Source organism: Carcharhinus amblyrhynchos, chromosome 2, assembly GCF_965287045.1.
Source record: "Carcharhinus amblyrhynchos chromosome 2, sCarAmb.v2.hapA, whole genome shotgun sequence".
Taxonomy (NCBI): domain Eukaryota; kingdom Metazoa; phylum Chordata; class Chondrichthyes; order Carcharhiniformes; family Carcharhinidae; genus Carcharhinus; species Carcharhinus amblyrhynchos.
This window is the reverse complement of record NC_137325.1, coordinates 122,974,783-122,982,251: the sequence shown is the minus strand read 5'-3', so window position 1 is coordinate 122,982,251 and position 7,469 is coordinate 122,974,783.

Genomic DNA, 7,469 nt, shown 5'->3' with positions numbered 1-7,469 from the left:
CATCTAGCCCTTCGAGCCTGCCCCGCCATTCAGTAAGATCATAGCTGATCTGTCGTGGCTCAGTTCCACATTCCCGCCCTCTCCCCATAACCCTTAATCCCCTCTCTTATCAAAAACCCATCAACCCGCGTCTTAAAAATATTTAGCGAGGCAGCCTCCACCACTTCAACGGGCAGAGAATTCCAGAGATTCACCACCCTTTGAGTGAAGAAGTCCCTCCTCAACTCCGTTCTAAACCGCCCCGCCTTTATCTTGAGGCTGTGCCCCCTAGGCCTACTATCCTTTCTGAGCGGGACGAGTCTCTCCACCTCTATCCTATCCATCCCATTCATCATCTTATACGTCTCAATGAGATCTCCCCTCATTCATCTAAACTCTAACGAGTACAAGCCTAGTTTATTCAGCCTCTCCTCATAGCTCAATCCCCTCAACTCCGGCATCAGCCTAGTAAACCTCCTCTGCACTCCCTCCAAGGCCAAAATATCCTTGCGTAAGTACGGCGCCCAAAACTGCACACAGTACTCCAGCTGCAGCCTCACCAATGCCCTATACAGCTGCAGCAAGACCTCCCTACTTTTATATTCAATCCCCCTCGCTATGAAGGCCAGCATCCCATTCGCCTTCCTGACCACCTGCTGCACCTGCAAGCTGGGTTTTTGCGACTCATGCACAAGGACCCCAAGGTCCCTCTGCACCGTCGCCTGCTGCAGTTTTTCGCCACGTAAGTAATAATCCTTCCTACCATTATTCCTACCAAAGTGGACCACCTCGCACTTGCCAACATTAAATTCCATTTGCCATTTCCTGGCCCATTCGCCCAGCCTATCTAGATCCTTCTGTAGACTCTCCACACCCTCCGCACAATTTGCCGTTCCCCCAATCTTGGTGTCATCAGCAAATTTCGACACCCTACACTCGGTTCCCTCCTCCAGATCATCTATATAAATGGTAAATAGCTGAGGCCCCAGCACCGACCCCTGGGGCACTCCACTAGTCACCATCCGCCAATCCGAATAGCACCCATTGACCCCCACTCTCTGCCTCCTATTTGACAACCAATCCTCTATCCACACTAACACCCTACCCCCAACTCCATGTCCCTCGACCTTCTGCAATAACCTCTTGTGAGGTACCTTGTCAAACGCCTTCTGAAAATCAAGAAAGACCACGTCCACCGGCTCTCCTCTATCCACCGCCCTAGACACATCCTCATAGAACTCAAGTAAATTTGTCAGACACGACTTCCCCTTAACGAAACCGTGCTGCGTCTGCTCTATCAAGCAATTCCTCTCAAGATGCCTCGCTATTTCCTCCTTGATGACGGATTCTAACATTTTACCTACAACAGACGTTAAACTAACCGGCCTATAATTCCCTGCCTTTTGCCTGGCACCCTTCTTAAACAACGGCGTAACATTAGCCGCTTTCCAATCTTCCAGCACTTCCCCGGAATCCAGCAACGTCTGGAAAATAACCACCAAGGCATCCACTATCACCTCCGCCATTTCTTTCAGAACCCTCGGATGCATTCCATCCGGTCCTGGCGACTTGTCCACAATCAGTCCCTCCAGTCTGTCGAGCACCGCCTCTCTAGTAACAGTAATGTCATTAAGACCCTCCAGTCCTACCACCTTTCCAGCTCTAACACCCGGCAAATTATTCACGCCCTCCTCCGTGAAGACAGAAACAAAAAAGTTATTCAGGACCTCAGCCATATCCCCATCCCCTACCACTAAGTCCCCCTTCTCATCCTCTAAGGGACCAACATTCACCCTAGCCAGCCTCTTCCTTTTTATATATTTATAAAAACTCTTGCTATCCTTTTTTATATTAAGCACTAGCCCAGCTTCATAGTTTCTCCTACCCTTCTTTATCAACTTCTTTGTCAATCTTTGTTGACATTTAAACCTCTCCCAATCCTCTTCTCGCCCACTACTCTTAGCTACTCTAAACACCTCCGCTTTTAATTTAACACTTTCCTTCACCGCCTTCGTTATCCACGGCTTATTACCTCACCTCCTACTATCCTTTTTGACCGTCGGAATAAATTTCCGCTGAGCACCAAGAAAGATCTCCTTAAAGATCCTCCACTGCTCCTCAGCAGACCTACCTTCCAATGAGCTCCCCCAGTCCACATGCGCCAATTCCTCTCTCATCCTACCGTACTCCCCTCTGTTCAAACAAAGGACGCGCGTCCGGGAACCCACTTTCTCCTCCTCCATCTGCACCAGAAACTCCACCATACAATGATCACTCTCCCCAAGAGGATCCTTCACCGCAAGGTCCCTAATTCTACCCGCCTCATTACATAACACCAGATCCAAGATAGCTCGCTCCCTCGTCGGCTCCAACACACACTGTTCCAGGAAACTATCCCGGCAGCATTCCAAGAACTCCTCCTCGAGCCCACCGCGTCCAACATGGGTCGACCAATCTATATGAAGATTGAAATCCCCCATAACTACGGCCGTCCCATTCCTTCACGCCGCATTTATTTGCGCGTTAACAGCCCGCCCCACCTCCAGATCATTATTCTGGGGCCTATAGACGACACCCACCAGCATCTTCCTCCCTTTGCTGTTCCTAATCTCCACCCACAACGATTCCACTTTCTGCTCCTTGGCTCCAATATCATCCCTTGCTACCACCCTGATGCTATCCTTAATCAGCAGAGCTACGCTCCCCCCTTTTCCCTCCCGCCTATCCTTCCTAAACACTTGATACCCCTGGACATTCAGCTCCCAGTCCCTGTCACCTTGCAGCCACGTCTCTGTAATGGCCACCAGATCATATCCATTTGTGCCGATCTGCGCCACCAGCTCATCCACTTTATTCCGAATGCTTCATGCATTCAGATAAAGTGCCTTCATCCCAGCCTTCACCTGGACCCTATTTGCCGTAACGCCACCAACCATACTCACGCCCCCTACTCCCTCTATTATTGGGACATCCTCGGCCTCTTCCCTTACCTGTACCCTCTCCTCAACTTTAGACCCTGTAATGTCACCTACCCTCGCACCCTCCCCCACCCCTAATTAGTTTAAAGCCCTGTCTACAGTCCTCTTTACTCTATTCACCAGCACTCTGGTCCCAGCACAGTTCAGACCAACCCCATCCCGCCTGAGCAGGTCCCACCTACCCCAATACTGATGCCAATGCCCCATAAATTCAAACCCATTCCTCCCACACCAATCCCTGAGCCACCCATTCACTTCCTTAATCCTATCAACCCTACACCCGTCTGCATTTGGTTCAGGCAGTATCCCAGAGATAACTACCTTGTCGGTTCTACTCTTTAATTCCATTCCCAGCTTCTCATACTCCCTCCCCAGATCCTCAGTTCGCATTTTGCCTACGTCATTGGCACCCACATATACCACAACGACCAGATTCTCACCCTCCCACTCCAGGTTATCCGCAGCCCAGATGCGACATCCCGGATCCGAGCACCAGGCAGACAACACACCCTTCTGTGCACTTTGTCATTGTGACAAAGGACAGTGTCAATACCCTTCACCCCACTATCCCCAATCACTACTATGTTCCTTTTCACCTTCTCCTTGCCTATGTCCTGCTGCATCACTGTACCGTGTGCAGTTTGCTCACCAACCTCACCTCCCTCATCCTCGTCCAGACTGGAAGCAAGAGCCTCAAACCTGTTTTGCAGATTGAGAGGCTGAGGCCTCCGCTCCCCGCTCCCCACCCCCCTTCCTCCTCTCCCCACCCCCCTTCCTCCTCTCAGCAGCCCTCTCTTGTTCCTGACCCTTAGAGTTAGCCTGTCTAGGGGGGGTGGATGTCACTTGAAGGGAGAGAGAAATGTGTACTGCTTCACTGCCAGATTACTTCCAGGTTCTTGCTTAGCAACTTGGGCGTTGTAATAAAAGGCATTTATAAATAGTTATTCTATTCACATTACCGCTCTCCTCATATTGATTTCAGAAGTGAATTGATTAGCCCATACATGGACAGACTGTGGCTATTGTTATCACCTATGTGATTAAATTCTGTAATATCCCAGTCATTAACTCCTGAATGATCCATCTTTCATCTTGATGGGAAAGGAAGAACACTTTTCGTTTAGCTATTGTTCAGGTAGACTTTCTATTTCCATTAGCAAGGCAGCTTTACAGAAAAGCAAATGATAAGAGTTTCATTTCATCGCTTGAAGTACTTCTTGACATCAGCAGGTATGAAATTCCTTGGGAGGTTGTCTTGTAATGTCTTCAATTGTAATTCACATTGGAATCTTCCAGAAACTTGTCAATTGTAATACCAACTGTCAGGTGACTTGTGCCAACCATTGTAAGTTGATATCTTTGATTGCTGTTTCAAAGTTCTTTTAAACAGCTCATTATATTTGCCCAATCAATGAAATTAAAGTTTAACACCACACATAAAAATATCACATTATTGTGACATCAGCCAATTCACTCTTGTATTTTTTACACTGTTCATCCACATTAAGTTTTGTAAATTGGGAAGCTTGCAACTCTCAAAACTGCCTCATTAATGGAGAAAATCTAAATTAGAGCAATAAAATCTATTATGATTGGCAACTTTAATGAAAGCCTGGACTTTGTTCAAATATGTGATCCTCAAAATGTCATGCTATGCAATGAAGCAGCTTATGAATGCCAAGTGTTTGGAGACTTCAGTACTTATGCTGAGATAATAAAAATGAATTTTCAAGCCTGTTGCCCTAACCTTCATGTTACAACTTAGAAATCACTAGTGACTGTTTGGATTTCAAGAGACATTCCATAAGGTACAGCATACAAGATGAGTAGGCAAGGTAAGGGCTCATGAATTTATGGATGAAAGATTAGCTGAAGGGATAAAGCAGGCACAAGCTGGTAGATGGTGACTAGTGGAGTAATGCACAGATCATTGCTGGAACTCCAGCAATTTATCTTCTATATTAATGACGTTGATATAGAGGCAATGAATAATGTATCCAAATTTTCCGATGATACAAAGCTTTGTGGGAATGTAAGTTACAAGGAGCATACAGAGAGGCTACAAAGAGTAATATAAAGATTGTGAGGGGGGTGCACAAGGCAGCAGATGCAGTATAATATGGGGAAGTGCAAAATTATTAATTTTTATAGTGAGAATGGAAAAGTAGAATTATTTAAAAAAGGCAAGAGACTTGTAAATGTCAATGTTCAGCGATACTTGCATGTACTCATACAAGAAACACAAAAAAGCTATCATCAATACAGCAAATAATCAGGAAGGCAAATGACATGTTAGTCCTTATTGCAAGGGGACTGGAGTACAGGAAGTCTTGCTATATTTGTAACGGGCTTTGGTGAGACCACACTGGGAGTACTTTGTGCAGTTTTGTTTTCCATATTTAAAGAAGGATGTACACTTCTTGGAGGTGGTATAGCAAAAGTTCAGTAGATTTGAATGAAAGTTATTCAATGATTAGATTCTGCAACCTGGCCTATATTTGAGCATTTGGTAGAATGATCTCATTGAAATATAAATGATTCTGATGGAGCTTGACAGGATAGACAATGAGAGGCTGTTTCCACTGGTTAGGGAAATTTAGAACAGAGAACGCAATCTCTGGACAAGGACATGAATCATTTAGGATTGAGATGGGGAGAAAATAGTTCACTCAAATCGTTGTGAATTTTTGGAATTCTCTACCCCAGAGAGCAATGCATGCTCCGTCATTGGATAAATTTAAGGCTGAGATAGATTTTTGGTCAATCAGGAAATCAAGGGATATTTGATTTGATTTGATTTGTTATTGTCACATATATTAGCATACAGTGAAAAATATTGTTTCTTGCACACTATACAGACAAAGCATACCGTAGATAGAGAAGGAAAGGAGAGTGTGGAGTATGTAATATTACAGTCATAGCCAGGGTGTAGAAAAAGATCAACTTAATGCAAGATAGGTCCATTCGAAGTTCTGATGGCAGCAGGGAAAAAGTTGTTCTTGAGTTGGTTGGCATGTGACCTCAGACTTTTGTATCTTTTTCCTGATAGAAGAAGGTGGAAGAGAGTATGGGGTGTGTGGGGTCCTTAATTATGCTGACTGCTTTAATGGGGCAGTGGGAAGTGCAGAAGTGTAAATGGGTAGGAGGCTGGTTTGAGTGATAGACAGAGCTTCATTCATGACCCTTTGTTGTTCATTGCGGTCTTGGACAGAGCAGGAGCCATATCAAACTGTGATACAACAGAAAGATAGCTTTCTATGATGCATCTGTAAATGTTGGTGAGAGTCATAGTGGGCATGCCAAATTTCCATAGTGTTCTGAGAAAGTAATGGCTTTGGTTGGCTTTTTTCACTATAGTGTCGGCATGGGGGAACCACGACAGGTTGTTGGTGATCAGAACACCTAAAAAACATAAAGCTCTTGACCAATTCTACCTTGTCCCCATTGATGTAGATAGGGGCATGTTCTCCACTGTGCTTTCTGAAGTCAATGACTATCTCCTTTGTTTTGTTGACATTGAAGGAGAGATTATTGTCGTTTCACCAGATTCACCACCTCTTCCCTGTACTCCGTCTCGTCATTGTTTAAGATCCAACCACTACAGTAGTGTCATCTGCAAACTTAAAAATCGAATTGGCGGGGAATTTGGCAACACATTCATAGGTATAAGGAGTACAGTAAGAGGCTGAGGTCACAGCCTTGTGGGGCACCGGTGTTGAGGATGATCATGGAGGAGGTGTTGTTGCCCACCTTTATTGATCGCAGTCTGTGGGTTAGGAAGTTCGGGATCCAGTCACAGAGGAAGAAGCCGAACCCCAAGCCACGGAATTTAGAGATGAGCTTCTTAGGAATAATGGTATTAAAGGCTGAACTGTGGTCAATAAATAGGAATCTGACGTAGGTGTCTTTGTTATCCAGGTGTTCCAGGGATGAGTGCGGGGCCAGAGAGATGGCATCTGCTGTGGACCTGTTATAGCGGTAGGCAAACTGTCGTGGATCAGGCAATCTGAGAGGTTGGAATTGATTTGTGCCGTGACTAACCTTTCAAAGCATTTCATAATGATGGATGTCAGAGCCACCGGATGATAGTCATTAAGGCATGCTGCCTTACTTTTCTTTGGTATCTGGATGATGGGTATCTTCTTGAAGCAGCTAGGGACCACAGATTGGTGTAATGAGAGGTTGAAAGTGAGGATATGGGAGTAAGCAGGAAAGTGGATTAAGGCAAAGGATCAGTCATGATCATACTGAACGGCGGAGGAGATCTGAGAGACCATATGGTCTAGTCTTGTTGTTATTTCTTATGCTCTTGTGTTCTAGTAGATTGTATATGTCAAGCACGAATGGTTTCTTACCATACTTCTCAGACTTGGTACATCTGTTCCTGAGTCAAGGTTACTGGGTTCATGTCCATATCATTTGGTGTGCTCCTTTAGTAATGGAATACAGCATTGTTGGGGAATTCCCCATGGATTTCTCCCAATGCTTTAATGTAATCTCTTTAGAATTTAT